At 42.2% G+C, this 17849-nt stretch overlaps 1 long non-coding RNA gene across 1 annotated transcript in view; it reads right to left on the bottom strand.

Annotated features, from left to right (window-relative positions):
* Positions 1–17262, bottom strand: part of LOC141997249 (uncharacterized) — a 96160-nt gene extending 78898 nt beyond the window's left edge. Inside the window, exon 1 of the long non-coding RNA XR_012641697.1 lies at positions 17204–17262. This is a non-coding gene — a long non-coding RNA (uncharacterized LOC141997249). The remainder of the gene's footprint in view (positions 1–17203) is intronic.
* Positions 17263–17849: the final 587 nt, after the last annotated feature.

Raw genomic sequence — 17849 nt, 5'->3', positions numbered from 1 at the left:
TCAGCATCTACAGCTCCGGATTCAGAGTAGCAGCTGTGTTAATCTGTATTTGCAAAAAGAACAGGAGTACTTGTGGCACCTTAGAGACTAACAAATTTATTTGAGCATAAGCTTTCATGAGCATAAGCTACAGCTCACTTCATCGGATGCACACTGCACCTTCCCTTGTTCCTCTTCCTGCATCATCCTTCCACTCACCCCCTTTCTTTAAGGTCACCCTTTTTTACTTACCTCCCCCATCCTCAATGGAGTATGTTTTTGTGTACGTTACTCTAGAGAGACTAGAGATTCAGCGGCATCCATATCACAGAGGGACAGTTGGATCATAACATTCACTCTGCAGCCAGCAACAGTATCCTCAGCTGTCTCCTGCCTGCAGGTCATTGGGCACTGATTTTTAGAGGGGGAAAAAAGTTGATTGAAAATATTGTTTTTTAGAGTTTAAAAGCTACAAAAAGTGCTTCCTCTGGAAATGCTGGCTATTTTTCCCAGACTGTGCAGGTGAAATAATTGGGAATGCAAAAATCTTTGAATTCCAGTTAATTGTTTTATTTTAGCATCTCTTTTGTTTAAACAATTTTCTTCCATTTTAAATGTAAGTTACACATGCACATGATGGATGCTTAAGAGTTTTTCTATCTTTTCTGAGGGGGTATGAGCCTGCTACGAGTTGGAATCAGCCATATAGAGATCACCTTGTTTATTCCCATAAATAGCTCTTTTTCCTAATCAGGAAAGGGAGCAAGAGCTGTTGAGAGGAATGAAAGGGAGGCTATCTCGCTTTCATGGCACTGATCGTTGCCAGGGTTATAACATGCAGAGACCTGTCATGCAAACAGCACGGATACCATATATTTCCAGGCATTGAAGTCACCTGATTCCATGACAAAAATACGTGCCATCCAATTTTTCATTTCACTTTTCAGACAGGGATTTGGATGCCTTTCAGAAGCTGGGAAAAGACACTTTATGGAACTTCTACATTTGGGACTGAGTTTAAAACCCCTAGACAACAGCCCTGGAGAACAGCCAGGCAACGGAACTGGTGTTGGTCTGGATTCCAGGAGGTCATGTGCAGAGTCTTTGCATGGATGGTGGACTGGGACAGGGGATGGATATTTCAGAGGCGGAGGCCAGAGGATCCAATGCTGAATAGAATCTCCAGCCCACCCTTTTCAGTGGAAGAACTGTAGCAAATGTTTGTAAGGCTACTTCAGCCATAGCAATGATGTCAATTTCCAGCATCACCAATGTTGCTCCATCTTCCTTCTGTCACCCTGGTGTTACCTGGGGTTTTCAGAACCCCCAAGAGGGGCAACTTAACTATTTCACTCCAGGCGGTGTAAGGAATAAATTAACAGGAACTCAGCGATTCTGTTTGATCCACGGAGTAATGCAAGTCAGCATGCTCTTGTCTAAAACTGCAGCTATTAGATGTAAGCACACACAAACATATAAGCAATAGGTTTAGAACATCCCAGATATTTACCTAACATGTGGAACAGTATTGAGTAATTAACAGCAGGTTCGCAGTGACCAGTTGCTCACCCACCGGGGAGAAAAGGTGTCAGGAAAAAGTCTCTCAAGATGGTTTCAGAGGACTGCTCCCAAGTACACTCTTCAGAGTAACAGCCGTGTGAAGTGAGCTGTAGCTCACGAAAGCTTATGCTCAAATAAATTGGTTAGTCTCTAAGGTGCCACAAGTACTCCTTTTTCTTTTTGCAAGTACACTCTATTAGCTCACCTTTTATAACTAACTTCTACAAAACACACAGGTCATAATGACCCCGACTATATCACCACTTTTCTAACTTCCAATAAAAACTTTTAATATCAGAGGCATCTAGACTCAAGGTTTCCCAATCACCAAGGTTTTCAGACTCACTTGTTTACTTGTTTGTCCCCTCCTCCCATTCTGATTAGCAGAAACTGCCAGCTAGATTTGATCATGTCTCTAAAAGCCTGTCTCCAAATTAACCCTTAACTATGTGGTGTTCTGTTTCATTAATTCATGGAGCCTGAAGGCACACAATTTGGTTGCAATGAACTTGATCACATTCTGGGATATACACACCCCTCAAATCCAGGGCAACACTGGGAAGGTCTCTGTGTAGCTATCAAAGGATATGCTTCTTCCTGGCAAGAGCGCTTTCCTCTTCTATAGCAAGTTAGTGTCAAAACTGGGACTGAAACCCAGGTCTCCTGGCTAATAGTTTATGCGTAATTCACCAGACCACTGTGCTCAGCTAGGAACTGTGTTTTTGAGCTGTTTGTACATGATTGGGCCCTTTAGGTACTACTGTAATACAAATAACCCAAAAATAACAACTACAGACTAAGAACTGAAGTCTCAGAAAGTGTAAGGAACTTGCCAGAAGGCACTGTGGCCTAGTGGTTGAGAGAGCTAGGCCTAAATTTTCAAAACTGTGTATCCAATTTTGAGCTATAAGTTATAATTGTTCTGACACTAACTTACTGTATGTCCGTGGGCTATATGACCCTTAACTTCTCTGAACTTTAGTTTCCCTTTATGTAAAATGAGGATAGTGATATTTACCTGTGTAATGAACAGCTAGTCAGTCAGTGGCATAGGTGGGATTAGTATGCAGGACTTCTTTGCTCCTAGACCAGGGATTAATCCATTAGGCCATCTGGCAGCTGCTGTTAGCTTCCAAATTCACATGATTCCCCTCCCCTCCAGTAAAGGTGGCTTTTTACTTTCCCACAAATATCTACATTCCGACAAATAGTTTGCTTACAAATTTCTCAAACGTGTATCAAAGCCCCTGGACACTACACTTTATTTTATTAGGAAAACTTTCACAGTGACTCATATCTGGAAGTGCTGCTTTATCAGGATGGTTCTTCCAAGAGAGGTGTCATTCATGTGACCAAAGAAGCCCAGGCCCTCTGACAGGGAAAGAGCAACAAAGTCAGATCAGTCTAGAACCAGCTCCGTTCCTCAGTATTTATAAAGTATTTGAACAATTATCCAGGTCCAGTCACTTTCCTCTGAAATAGCAGGTATTCATTGCTGGAATTAAGACTAAGGCCTTGATCCACCAGATTCCAGTTGAGTCACACTGGTGTCACTCTGCAGTAATGCAGGGGTGAATCAACCCTTCCCATACTGGGATCCACCATCCCATCTAGCCGGGATCTACCACCCTTTCCTTTGGCAACACAGGAAGGTCATGATGGTCGTGACCCCCTGACATCTATTTGCAGCCCAGAGGCTGTAAATCACTAGTTTAATCTGTTCGGTAAGATGCAGCCTACGTGCCTATGATTGCACGGCTTTAACAGTTTTATTCCTTCCTCCGATAGCCAGGACTATGGAATCGGATATAAAGGATCTGAACAGATGGGTGTGCCACAGATGTATTCTATATCAGTTTATTCCTATGCCAGGTATTTGTTTAAGTGACTCTCAGTATTTTCAAATCAATTCACCATATCCCTCTCTTTTTCCTCCCCCTTACAAATGTTGTTTCATATCTCCTCCTTCTCCCTCCCTGTTTCCCTTCCTTGGACTTCCGTCATGACAAAAAGTAGCAGCCCTAAGCTAGTGTTTCCTTTGTCTTTGCTCTTTAAAGGCTTCAATTGCTGCTCAAATGAGGTAACAGGCCTCATAACACGAGAAGTACGTTTTCAAAACCTAATGTCCTCTGTCCCAGATGTCATCCCTGCCAGAGGCTCATTAACACTTCGCAACAGCAAAGCCATGCCCACAAAGGGAAGGGATCTAAAGAAGATACACAAACAAAGGAGGTGAATGTTAAAAGCAGCTAATGAGAAGAAAACTCCACCTTCCGATCGCAGCACTTCATTGCCAAGCACTAAGAACCTGGGGATTAAAGAGACAATTTAGGAAGACTTGATGCAGAGAATGGAAATCTCCTGAAAGGTATTAAAGAACACAGAAGATCAGCACATACATTTGAGAAAAAAAAAAACAAAAAAAAATGGACAACTTTACAGGGACTAAAAGAAATGCTATTCAGAAAAAAACCGGGCATATATCTAATTTCTCATAAGGGAAATTTAAATTAAAAAAAGAAATTAAGAGAGCACAGAGAGGGGATGTGCATGTACTTTTTTTCTTTTAAGGGGTGGCAGGGGCAGAAGAACATAATTCAAAAGGAACTATTGCAAGAACAAATCTGTTTCTTTATAAACCTGCTTATTTTTTTTAAAAAGTCCTTTTGGTGGTATGACAAGAAAATAAGTGTTCATTAGACACCAAGAAATGAAATCTCCATTTTATTGTCTCAGACCATTTATGTGATCTAATTTTTGAAAAAAACATTCTCCATTTTTAATTTTTTTCTACTTTATGTTGCCCTTAGAGAGATTCTGGGTTACCAGCCAGCGAAGGCATAGAATCATAGGACCTGAAGAGACCTCGAGAGGTCATCTAGTCCAGTCACCTGCACTCATGGCAGGACTAAGTATTAAGCATGACGTCTCCTCCTTAGACCTTCTCACCTGAGCATATCACAGCACTTTACAAGTTGGATAAATATTATCATCCCCATTTTGCAGATCAGGAAACTGTGGCACTGGGCCAGATTTTCCAATACAGGTTTAAAACTTGGGGGTATTTTGGTTATAATAAATACACTGGATGTTTTGTTTCATCATGTGATTTTTATAATGTAATCCTGTCTCAGTGGAGGGAGATAGACTAGATGACCTGTTGAGGTCCCCTCCAGCCCTACATTTCTAGGATTTCTAGAAAGGATGCCACAGATGGGGAAATGAAACACACATGGCTCTTCCTGAAAATTCAGCTGTTGCTTAAAAATAAAATAAGCCAAGGGCTCTGTACCAGGTGACATAGAATGGATTCGCATTCTCTCCTGGGCTTTGATTTACATAAGAAATACAGATCAGTGCACAAAGTTCACAAATCTTATGTCGGGCCAGATTATGGCCTGTCCTGTGCACCTACCCCCCTACTTCCTTGCACCAGCTACCAGCCTTGCAACGATGGTATGGAGTTTCCACAGAGCTGCTGTTCCCTCTCCTGAGTGGGTGGAGTCCAGGCTCCACTCTCCAGCGTGCTGGCACACTGGGTGAGAGACTCACCATGCCAGACAGGGAGCTGCTACAGGGTCCATGTCCCCCAGACCACCCTCTGCCTCGGGTAAACTGGAAGGCAGATTGCGACTCTCCAAGTCACTCGTCATCCTCATTGAACTTTTAAAGAAGAGACTTTAAAATCTGTACTTACAACATAGGGGACATGATGGACCTGTATTGCACCTGGTGTTGTCACAACTGTGCAAAGTGCAAGCCACTACCACATCTTAAGGGTAGCATTTTACAGCCAGTTGGTTAATGACAGCACAAAGTTGTTTTTTTTTTTTAAAAAAAGTGGAGAGCTAGTCCTGGAGTCTTTAGCAGACAGGGGATGTTTCCTCCAGCCGATGCGTAAGGGGCTCAGTAGAACTGCCAGATGAAGGCTACATCGACACTACGAGCTAAGGATGGGATTCCTCTGTGAGTGTGCGTACACGCGCGCTAGCTCTCATGAAGCTAGTGAGAGTACAAATCGCAGCGTTGCTGTGGACTCATGAGTAGGAGCGGTGGAGGCCCGGCTAACCCATGTGAAATACATACCCCCGGGTTTCAGACTAAGCCATGCCTTCACTGCTGCTTCTACCTATGCTGCTGTGGCTACAGTGTTATGTACAGTCGCACTAGCTTGACGAGAGCCAGTGTGCGTGTGCAAACAGGGGAATCACGCCTCTAGCTCGGCGTGTAAACCTAGCTGAAGTATAAATGTTCTTGGGCTGAGTTATGTTTGTAGTGGGTAGAACTATTGCATAAGGATCTTGATTGTCCTCTAACTTAACTGGCTTTACAGCAGCAGAACGCCTTTGTTTTTAATGGTGCTAGCCCTGATTTACACCAATGTGAGAGGAGAATCAGGCCCAGAGAGCATTTACTGTATTTATTTAACCTGTTGTAACTCAAATATTCCCTCTTATTAAACAAGAACAAAGTTTTCAACAAACCTAAAAAAATCTGATTTTTTCACCTTTTCCCCCACCAAACCTCATCCAGCTATGTGGGTCTTGGTAAAGAAATGAGGCATTACTGGAGTGAAAAATGCACCAATTTTCACTCAAAAATTTCCAAGGAAAATTGAAAGAAAACATGAATATTTTGCAATTTCCTATTTTCATATTTAAATTTCAAAATATTTCTTGGGTGATGGCCATGCAACATTTGGCATTTCTCATGCTTTTGATTTGCAAATGACCTGCACCCAAACATTTCTGGGTTGTAAAATGGCTCAGAATGAAATGATGCATTTTTGGATCATCATTTTCCACAACTCTGCCAATTACCCAGTTCTTTCATCGGAAAAAAAAAAATGGCCATTCATTTGAAATCCAACCCAGGTTGAAAATGTAACATTGATGACTGATGTACAATTACAGATCAAGATGCTGAGTGGAGTTTATAGCTTATATAGCTCTCAAGCATTATATCTACTGTGAAGAAGAAGGAGCCTTATTCCCTGTAGAGGGAAGAAAGTTTGCTAGAAATTAATTAAAGCACCTGAAGCCAGTTACATGATTAAAAAAAAACCCTGCTTCAATCAGACAGACAAGAGGAGGAGTTGAAGCAGAGTGGATTGGCATTGGAGCAGAGAGCAGTTTGGAGGGAAGCAGAGGAGAGTTTGGAGAAGTGCTGTGGTGGGCTAAGAAGACCAAGACCCTAGGTAAAGGGACACCTGGTTTGTGCAGAGGGAGAGCAGGAAGCCCCACAAGCTGAAGGGCAGGAGAGGGAAGTAGCCCAGGGGAAGGAACCGCTAGTTCTAGTGGTTTACTGCTATCCCTAGGGCCCCCGGGCTGGGACCCGGAGTAGAGGGTGGGCCCGGGTCCCTCCCTCTCCACTCCCCTCCTCTAGGACACTAGTGGGGCAGTTAATACCCCAGTTCAGGGGCAAGAAACGGTGCCCTGAACCCCCACCCAAGAAGAGAAAGTGCAAGACCCATCATAGTAGTGCCGACAATTTGCCACACTACATAGAGGCATAACTCATGAAACAAAGCTCCCCTCCATGGCCATTCTTTCATCTTGACTCACTCAGGTACTGAACAATTCCCCTGTATCTTCCAAGGAGGCATGTTTCATGGAAGAAGAGAGAAAATGTAAGTGAAAAGAGAGGTGCTAGTCATGGGTTACATGTGGTTTGCTTTGATGTAGAGAAGTCAGCCCAATAGCTGTACTGTGCATTCCTGTTATTTGCGCTTCCTTGTTAAAATGTTTAATATTCTGGGGATTTACACAGATGTGATACATAATACTATCAGGATCCCAATGAAGCATGAATTCGTGACCATGGAATAGTAAGTGTCAAGGACAATGTTTCAAGTTTTTATTAAAGGTGACAAGTGCCTTATTATTCTTTTTCATTATTTGTATCATGGTAGCATCCAAAGGCCTTAGTCATAGATGAGGGCTTCATTGTGTTATTTTTTTAAGATGTAACAAAGTTCCCTTGATTTGTGGCATCAGGGTGAGCATAGACTGAATTGCTGGAACAAGGCATAAAAGGTAAGGGCCCAGATCATCCCATCCCATCCCATCCCATTCCATCAAAAGAGAGGTCTCTGAGGGAGGAAATCTCATTGTTCCATTAGAACAGCAAAACCAGATATGAGCATAGAGCTGGTCCTCTAACTCTGCTGTTCCCTATGGATCCCTGGAAGGCCGGGACCACCTCTGTGGACGCTTTGTGCCTCTACACTGCCTTTAGCCCCTGGCATACCTCAACAGCTCCATTGGAGAAGCACTATAGGCCTGGACCTTGTGGGAGCTCCACAGAGAAGATAATACTGCCCCAGTCTGTGATTTCAATGGAACCAGGAGGAGGACAATTTGGATCCTGACAAGCCTTACCCAGCCTCCACCATCTCACTCATAGACCCCTTTGTGTATTGATTTAAGGGGGCATAATCTATTTTATTCAATCTATTTAAAATAATGTATAACATTTTGATGTAGAAGTGCATTACGAGGAAATCATTCTGGGGTTCAGCTCTTTAACAATCTCCCACTGTCTGAACCAACTAGAAAAACAGAACCAGGTGGTATTCTAGTCCTATTCCATCCCATAATTCAATGGAAGTTCCTTTGGGTAAAGCTTTGTCTCCCCTATTTTGAGTGGTGTGATTACCTGCTGCAGTAAAATGGGTCTGAATGCGCCTTTATTTGTTTAATTTAGCACTTTTGCTTTCAGGTATCACCAGCCTTTGCTGCTGCCATTTCCTAAATTCTTGTGGTTTTTAGATACCAACTACTGTGGCCAACAACATGCCCCTAATGAATACTCTGAGTTGGTCTCTTTTTTTTTTTTTTAGGTTAACCTCTTCATGGTGAGATGAGTTCCACTGAATTGAATCAAATTCTGTTCCTCCATTGTTCAGCCTTCATTGCTTATGGGATGGCCATCAAGACTGAAGAGTACGATAGGGATAATTTTAAAAAAGAGGAAGGAAGATGCACCCGACAGCATTTCAGTCACTGTGGGTTTGCAATGTAGTCAAGGAACTGAACAAACTGAGGATATTAACAGGCTCTGCAGGTGCAGGAAAATAACAGACTCTTCGAACACAGGAGAACAAAGAGACACAGCAAGCAAAAGTTCCCACTGCCCGATTTGCTAGCAAAACTGTTAAACAACTGACAGTAGGTTTTTTGAAAGCAGGACAGGAAAGCCAAGTATATGGAAGGTGTGTGGAAACAGTAGCTACAGATGCCTCAGAGAAAAAGAATCCAGGATGTTGCCAGGAGGTAAAATTCTACTTTCTGTATATCTTGTAGCTTCTTGCTGGAAGCAAAATAAAACGTAGACGGTAATGCTAGCCCTACTTCAGAGGCGTTTCATGGAGCCCGTATAACTTGTCTTTGTCTATTTGACATTGCCACAAGAGCTGAAACTTCCAAGTCAGAAACTTCGAGTTATCTAATGCTATGCACTGTACAAGGCAACTTGAGAACAAAGCACCTTTTACAAAACATTGCCCATCACTTAGTCCAGGTGAATCCCAAATAGCACTGCCAAAAGCCTTTCCCCCTCATCGTGTGTTTTTGGTCTTCAGTTGTCTCATTTCAAGTGGGTGTGTGTGGGCATTCGGGGTGGGGGTGGAATCTCTCATGTCATCACCAAGGCTTCTTATAAAAAATGTAAATAAATGACAGGGAACAAGTGGATATGGCTGTGAATGTAATGCAGTAATAAGAATGCTGAGCTAATCAATTTCAGACATTACATTCCCAAAACACTCCAGAAGCCTCACAGCTTCCATATGGCTCATCGGACACATGCAATAATATGATCATTCAGAATGGTCAGTCCTACATAAAGACAAGAAGAAGAAAAAAATCTCACAACTGGAATAGCTTAAGAGCCTAAGCAAAAGGCACAGTAGTGAGTCCTATTTCCAAGTCAACCCTCTCCCTGATTCACAGCAACAGAAGTTCACAGCAAAACATCAAACCTTTGGAGAGATTTTTCATACATTGCTCATTAAGTTCATGGACTAGTGTAGAAGCAATCAGTCCCTCCAGTGAAACATGTCTAGCTAGATGAACCATTTAAAGACCTGGCAAGCAGTCCATCTGAGTACTAGGAAACAAAGATGTCATGCTGACCTGAGCTCACTGGGTAGACTTTGAATATCCATGTTGCTAATCAATATGTGAACCTTCTGAAGTATTATTTAGTACAACAGAAGATATTATTAGAAGGAAAAGAGTTAGACCCCTCCAGAACACCATTGCAATGCCCTTCATTTTTGAACATTAACCTTCCAAAATTAATTTGCACAAATGAACACAGCACAATCCTATAAGCAAAGATACTACAATGAATAGTGAGAATATTAAAAACTGGAGGCCTCCTTCTCTACAGGAGTATGCGTTGTGTCATTGATTCCAGTGGGAGCAGGATTAGGCCAATGCTCAAATTGTTTTGGGCCACCACTGGAATTCCTTTGGGTCACAACATTGTGAGGTCTCCAGGTGGCAGAAAATATTAGCTAGCCCTACTCTTATAACCACGTCTTTGTTCCTTCTGTGTTCACTAGGTAGTCATGGTCTGATCCAAAGCCCATCAAAGTCAATGAAGAGAATCCCATTGACTTCAAAGGGTTTTTTTTGGATCTGGCTTTCAGTGAGTTTCCACCACCATTCATCATCCATGTCTAGTAATAATGCAAACTGTTCAGCTAGTCTGCTTGGACCTAAATAGATTCATTTCATTTTCCACCATTTTCCACAAAGATCGATAGGCCAGAAACCAAACTGTTTGTTAAGGCATCTTCTCTCTATTTATAATTAAAAATTCCTTCAGTCCCATAAGCTTGAATGATTATCATTTCCCTTCTTTGTGGCTGGGGGGGAAAAAAACAAATAAAATGAACTCTTTTTTATTCTTTCTCCCAATGAAGATTCCTTCCAGCATAATGAAACCCACTTTCAACATCCAAGAGTCTTAAATCCTGATCAACTGAGACCTCATCTACATTCAAAGGTTGCACTGATTTAACTAAGTTGGTTTAGAAACTGATTTAGTTAAACTGGTGCAACCCCCTCATGTAGATGTTCTTAAATCAGTTTAAGAGTGCTTTATATCAATGTTGCTTATTTACTAGCCCATTTTCTATATATTTCTAGAACACAACGGGTGCCAGCCTGGTTGAGGACCATAGAAACGACAGAAATATAAATATTAGCTTAAGTCAGTTCCGTAAGCCATATTGATATAAGGCACTCAAACTTTTTAAAGAGTTTCTGTACAATACAGTTGTACCAATTTAACTAAGGGAAGTCTACATTTCAAACTGGACGTGTAAATTCCAACTTGAGGAGATAATCCACACTAGCTTGGATTGAGCTAGTGCATAAAAATAGTAGGTAGCCATGGCGACAAACAATGGGAGAGGCTAGCTGCCCCAAGTACTAACCTGTCCGAGAGACTAGTTATGTACTTGGGGTAGCTAACCCCCACCACCACTCACACTGCCATAACTACCCTCTATTTTTAGCATGTTAGCTTGATCAGCGGGAATTTACACCTTCAGCTCTAAGTGTACACATACCCTAGATGAGTTTCAAAATGGATTTAGTTAAATCAGTGTAACGTGTGTAGACAATGCCTATTTCAAACCATTTTTTCACTCAAGGGGGTTCACATCTTTTTCTTCTATCTCCTCTAGCTTCCATGGCTCCTTCTCCCCTCAACCTCCAAAAAGATTTTTCAGAAGCAAGGGCTAAATCTTTGTTTCCTGCCAATATCTCTGATCCAAACTTCTGTGCACAATAAAGGCATGGTTCACACAGAAAGTTCACATCTGAGGATTCAAGAGGCCTGGATAGTTTGGAGAATATACAGAACCAAATCTGACTTTTTTTGAGGTGCTCTCACCTCCAGCGGCTTTATAACTGTCCTTTCCTATTACCACTGCTAATACATGTTTTATACCATAGCTTCCAGAGCTCTTGTGACAGGTATATGCAGTATATTGGAAGAGAAGAAACTGAATCTGTTCTCCATCAGTAGCGACATGGGACTAGCAACTGACTGGCTGTTTACAGGCTCCTGGTGGGAAGTATTAATTTCCAGTATTTTTCCCACTGGCAGCAATGTTAGGTGCCTAGATAATCGATGACGAGTTATGACTCCATACTTAGGACGTGATCATCTTGTCATATCCTAATTAGCTGGATCAGCTTGCCTCCTCATTGAGATCCCAGACTGAAAGCATTCTTCCTTTGCCCAGAAAGAGGTCCCCCTTCACTCCCCCTTTCTATTCCACTTCACCCTGGGAAGCATTTTGGGATACTTTGTATCTCTTGTAAACCATATTCTTCTATTTGGGTGTTCTTTCAACTTCATGAAAGTTACACGTTGTTTTCATTTCTTCTCAAGTACCTCAGGTCAAAGAAAGACCAATGTCAGTGGCTTTAAAAGCCTAATAAAGCCTCTCATCCATAGACCTGCTTGCTGGCATGAAGTCAGGGAAAACAAACTAAGTCATCGAGTGTTGTTCAAACTGTCAGATCCTTTTCAGCATGCTCTTCCTGACAGCCTGCTAGTGCGTGTTTGTGGGAGGGGGAAAGGAGAAAAAAAATCCTCATGGCATAAAGCCTAGGGAACATTGGCATCTTTCCAGGGCAGCCTTCTTTCCTCACCCTTCATGGGCACAGGCGTCTGGCAATCTGTTCCACACGCATCCCCTCCCCGCACAGCATCAGCAAGGGAGGCTATGCCAAGGCCAACTAAATGACTTTCCAACAACTTTGCTCACAAGTGCCACTCCGCTCAAAGTTTGGCACCTCGTACTGTCTCCTTGTGACCCTCCCTTCTCCTCCCCTTCCCTGCCTCCCAATGAGCTGGACAGGTTCCAGTGTTTAAAAGCCCATTTACCACTCCCCTTTGTTTAGAAATGCTAAGCCTTGATCTGATTTTATCGACTCCGCTGGCCAAAAAGGAGGACGATGTTGAGGGTTTCAGAGAATCCATCAGTGAGCTGAAAAGCTTCAGGAGCCCTTCAGGCTTGTACCCTTTACAACAGACTTGTTCCATTGAGAAATACAGAAAGAGGAAGTGCACTGTTCCCTAGACCACACAGGGCTTATTTTCATTTACTTCCCCTCTCACTTTTGTGTTTCTCCTTTTAACTTTATTATCTGCACGTTTAGGAGCTGAAGGTCCGTGCCATCATCAGATTCTTTCCCCAGGCTAGATGAATGCTAACACAGTAACTCAGTCTACAGTTCTACACCACCACCACCAGGAGCAGCAGAGAGACAGGGTACTAGGAAATGAAAAGGCTGCAATACCCCTATCAGAAAATATCATCATCCCATTGACCATGGTGATTTTATTAGGTATTATTATGTGCAGAGAGAGATGACAAAAATGAGTTTGCATGAAACATATCCTTTACAAATATTTTCCTTTTTTCTTAAAGCAGCTAAAGTCAATGGGGCTGGATTTACAGCTAATCAATTCTTTTTTAGAATGCAGAATTTGGATGCCCTGTTAAGTCCTTCGTGTTTAAAAATTTGGCTTATCTACTTTTTTTGTCCCCCTGATATGCCAGATATGACCTTGCCATTCTTGTCATCTGGGACAAAACTGCTGCTATTCATGCTAGAGAGGGCTAAGAGGATCATATGTTGTAGAGAATGACTTTTGGGGTAACAGGAAGGATTTGTAAAGGCCCACGCCTCATGTTACTTCCTTAGGGCAGGTTTGAAAAGATAGCATCAGATTCTCAACTAAAACAACTTAAAACCAGCTGAGGACCTGCCCCACAGTGTTAATAGACAGTATAGAGAAAATGCCCACCCAAACCATCATGTTCCAAACCTTTCTTATCTGTCACTCTCTCTCTTTACTTTTCACTTCCCACGGAAAAGAAAATATAAAGAAAGTAAAGATGAACCACCAGCTTTGGTCAACAGAAGGAGCAGCGTATGAGATTTCATGCAAAGGCTGAATTTTAGTAGGATCGGGGAGGCAGAGCCCCAGAACGATGTCACTGAAAACAAATTTAGCAAAATGATGTACACAGGCAACATGGGAGCTGTTTTGTTTGCTCCAAACAATTGGATAATTTTGACATCCTGCAACTTTATGTAGGATAATAGATGATTGTGTCCTAGTGTTGAAGATCATGTTAGCACTAGCAGGTTATTCTGGTCATGCTAAACAACAAATACAGTGGATTGAGAGAGTCCCCTTTCCTGCTGCATGATTTTAAGAGTCTACAAGCTATACAGACAGTCTGATGATGGTATGCACATTGCACGTCTTGTGCAATGCTTTATAGTACAAGAAACCCAGCCTTCCTAAAAATTATCGTTGACTCATTCCTGTTTACGAACATTGAAAAACTGATAGATTCAGCCTGCGGCTATGTGAAAATCTCTTTGCCAAGCCATGCAGAACTTACTTTTGTGTCTGCAGTGTATTGGCATTGTATTACCATGACAAAACCAAACTCCCACCATTGATGGTAGCCTTTCCTAATACAACAGTCCCTCTATAGTAATATACTAGTGTACACAAATGGTAGCACAATGAAATGGATGTGTAACCACCATAGGATCTCTGTGGCAGTGGTGCACAGGTTTTCAGTTTCATTCTTGTCTTACCAGAGTTGTTAGCTCTTCAAGCATTAGTATAACGTTCAGTGATGCAAAGCATGCCTAATATCATTGCAACGCTATTGTTAATGTACTGCTCCAACAATTGTTATGGGGAAAGGCATGCTGGCCTCAGTTGTTGTTGCTAAACATTTCTGCAGGCTCTGTTCATCAAGAGCATAGTGCCATCCATAACATCACTGAACTCATAGGCCTTCTAATGTAACATTTGAAACCGATTCGTTACCAATGTGATTAATGCTGAAGCCACCCAAAACTAATTCAAGTTGCACCATGTTTCAGAGGCAAAGAGGGAAGTTTGCACTAACCAGTACACTACAAACAGAGATGGATGGGCATTAGATTATCCAAGATCCATGGATATTAAAAGCTGGGAACAGATGCGAACTGCAATTTTATATAATTTGCACAGCTACTCTCTAGAAGGCACTACTGCCAAGAATAGCATTGCAATATGAGCAAGACAGCGTTTCCCAGATGTATCCTCTTTGGGAGGTCATCATTCCAGGGCTAATTTAAAAAGAATGCAGTGCTTTCGTGAGTAGGTCAAGGCATGGATCTCAGACACTTTGGCCATGGGCTAAGAGACTCTTTGTGGAGTTCTATCCCTTACTCTGTCCTTTACTAGTCTTGTGAAAAGGAGGAGAGGAAGGTCTATTTATCTAATAAGTCATAAGAACGGCCCTACCGGGTCAGACCAAAGGTCCATCTAGCCCAGTATCCTGTCTTCCGACAGTGGCCAATGCCAGGTGCCCCAGAGGGAATGAATAGAACAGGTAATCAATGAATAGGTAATCATCAAGTGAGCCATCCCCTGCCGCCCATTCCCAGCTTCTGGCAAACAAAGTCTAGGGACACCATTCCTGCCCATCCTGGCTAATAGCCATTGATGGACCTATCCTCCATGAATTTATCTAGTCATTTTTTGAACCCTATTGTAGTCTTGGCACAATTGTCATACAAATAATAACAAAAATACAAGGTTGTGTACAAAGATACTGCTAAACATATAATATCTGCACACTTGCCTGCCAAGTTACTCCACAACCAGGATCTAACTCATTGCTCTGTAAAGTTAATTGGAATATAACCAGAGTATTAAAAGGCACTCAAGAAGATTACCATCTAAAAAAAAATGTTACGTTTTATTGTAAAATAATAATAATAGTATGGTGTAACCAGTATACTGATTTGATAGTGGCTCTTCACCAAAGTTCGAAGAAGTTCCTGCTTTTTTCCAGCAAAGAAATTCATTTAGAGTGCCCATAAAAAGTTTCCTGAAGGCATGCAGTGGTAAACCTGAACATTCATCACCAGTGGATCAGCAGTGGTAGACGGGAAGGCAGCAAAGGTAGGCTGCATTGAGCTTACTGTGTCTTTAAGTCACTGATGGATTCACACATGATGCAACTAGACACAACACAGCACTTACATCTTGCTGCATCAGTGGTTCTGTAGGCAGAGATCTTCCTCTCCTCCTCTTCCCCCTCCTGGGCCCAAAAGTACTTTTGTCAATAACTGGATACAGCGGCATTCTGCCCACAAGCCCAGCTAATCAAAATGTCCAGTTTTTGTTTCAAGGGGCTTTCGTGGCAGAAATAAATATAATTTTTGTTTGGTGGGTTTTGCTTTTTTGTTGTTTTGTTTTGCAAAGTCAGAGTTTTGCAGATTAAGCTCTACAGAATATAGTCTACTCCATTTTATGAAATTTTAAGTCAGCTATGAAACAGAAGGCTTGATTGTGGTTAAACAAATATTAAAATTCCACTCTTTTCTAAATGAATAAATGTGATAGGAACAAAATAGCAAAGTCCCTCCTGATGAGCAACCATAAAATACAAAATCCTCAAATAACCCCCACACTCGGCCGAATGAGCAAACAGCAACACAGAATGCCTTCCCTTTGCCTTCTTGCTTAAGGCATCATATGGCTGATAGAACGGATAACGTGACAGATGCATCCATTCCTCATTCCCAGCCTGAACTCCGGTGGCTAATTGTCATCAACATCATCACTGCTACAACAGCAGCAGCAGCTCTACCCAACCTTGGGCATCGTGGGTGGTGTCATGTCATTCACGGCCCCACTTGTTCGGTGTAAAAATCAGAACGTACAACAGCCTTCTGCTGAGCCACGTGGGTGCTGCTTTATGGAAGGTACATTGCATGTTTGTATGCCACTACCGAGGTGCCAGTAGGGGATGGGGATGTGGCTACAGCATTCCCGAGCCCTTCGAGGGAAGACTGCCTCATTTCTGGGTTTGATGACCTTGCTCTTGTGGCATGTTTTGAATCTCGGTAGCTGGTTGTAGAGGTAGTTTCAGAAATCATCTATTTCGCCCCTCCCCAGTTTGGCCCTTTTCATTTGTTTGCATGATTTGGGGGATAGTCTTCTCTCTCCTGACTTCCCCTACATTTTCCTCCTCTTTGTCTCGTAACTTCAGCCAGGGATGAAAAAGACAGGAGAACAGAAAAATAGCTTTCATGCATCTATTTCTAAGCACAACTGACCACATTTAAAAAAGGTATTTTTGTCATCTTTCAGTGCAGAACTATTTACAGTTGTTTTGTTTTTCCTTCTTATCCTCCCATGACTCCCTGGCACCCTCAGATCCTCCTGCCTAGGGGCATGAATGCTCCCAATCACACAGGTAAGATTCAGATGGAGTCCTTGCAATGTATCCTTCCAGCCAAATCTGCCCCTTGACCTCCAGCTCCCTGTATGCACTACTTTCAGCTTCGCTGGAGGTACAAGCCATGAAATGGTACCAAGCAATGGTTCTAAGCAACCTTAGCTTGAAAGTAGTAAGAATTGCACTCGGCTTGGCCTCTCTACCTTAAGTAACAGTATTTGAGTAGGAGAATATTTCCGTAGTTCTATGTCTTGAGAGGGAAAAAAGATACATATTAGTGCAAATGCTGACTCCATTGAGCAGCAAATACAGTGCTGGAGTATTCCAAGTCTAGAGCTTGTTTAAGGCACACAAGTGTCTCCGAAAGCTTACCTGTCTCCTCTCCATCACGGGCCACAGGGACTGTTTCAGGGACTGAAGTTTTGGTATCCAGCAACAAATCTGTAAGAACAAACCAAAATAGGAAATTACATTAAATTCACTACTTTAAAAAAAATCACACTCATTTGTATAAATGCTTAGATTGTTTGGTTTGGTTTTTTTAGTGGCACGCTGTAAGCTTTCTAATGTAGCTGCTCGAAGCCAGCGGGAGAGAGCCTGTTGGCTTAACTACTCCAGCCCCCATGAGTGGCAGTAGCTACATCAGTGAGAGAAGCTCTCCTGCCAACATAGCGCTGTCATTGCCAGCGCTTATATCGGTGTAACTTATATCACTGGGGCAGGGGAGGGGGAGTTTATTCACTCTCCTGAGCGACATAAATGATGCTGACAAACTGTAGTGTAGACATAGCCTTTGTTAGTTGTTTGCCTTGTTTGGTTTATCATTCAAATCACAAGGTATGTTTTCTATTCCCTGATTGGATGATTGAAACAATAACACATTTCCTGTAACAGATAAATAACACTTCCAATCACAATAACATTTGTGACATTTTCACAATTCATGACCATTACAGCAAAATACTCAACTGTTGGCCAAATGCTTCTGAAGAACGAACAGTTGGATCATGAACGAAGA

Source organism: Natator depressus, chromosome 13, assembly GCF_965152275.1.
Source record: "Natator depressus isolate rNatDep1 chromosome 13, rNatDep2.hap1, whole genome shotgun sequence".
Lineage (NCBI taxonomy): Eukaryota > Metazoa > Chordata > Testudines > Cheloniidae > Natator > Natator depressus.
This window is presented reverse-complemented; position numbering and strand designations above follow the sequence as displayed.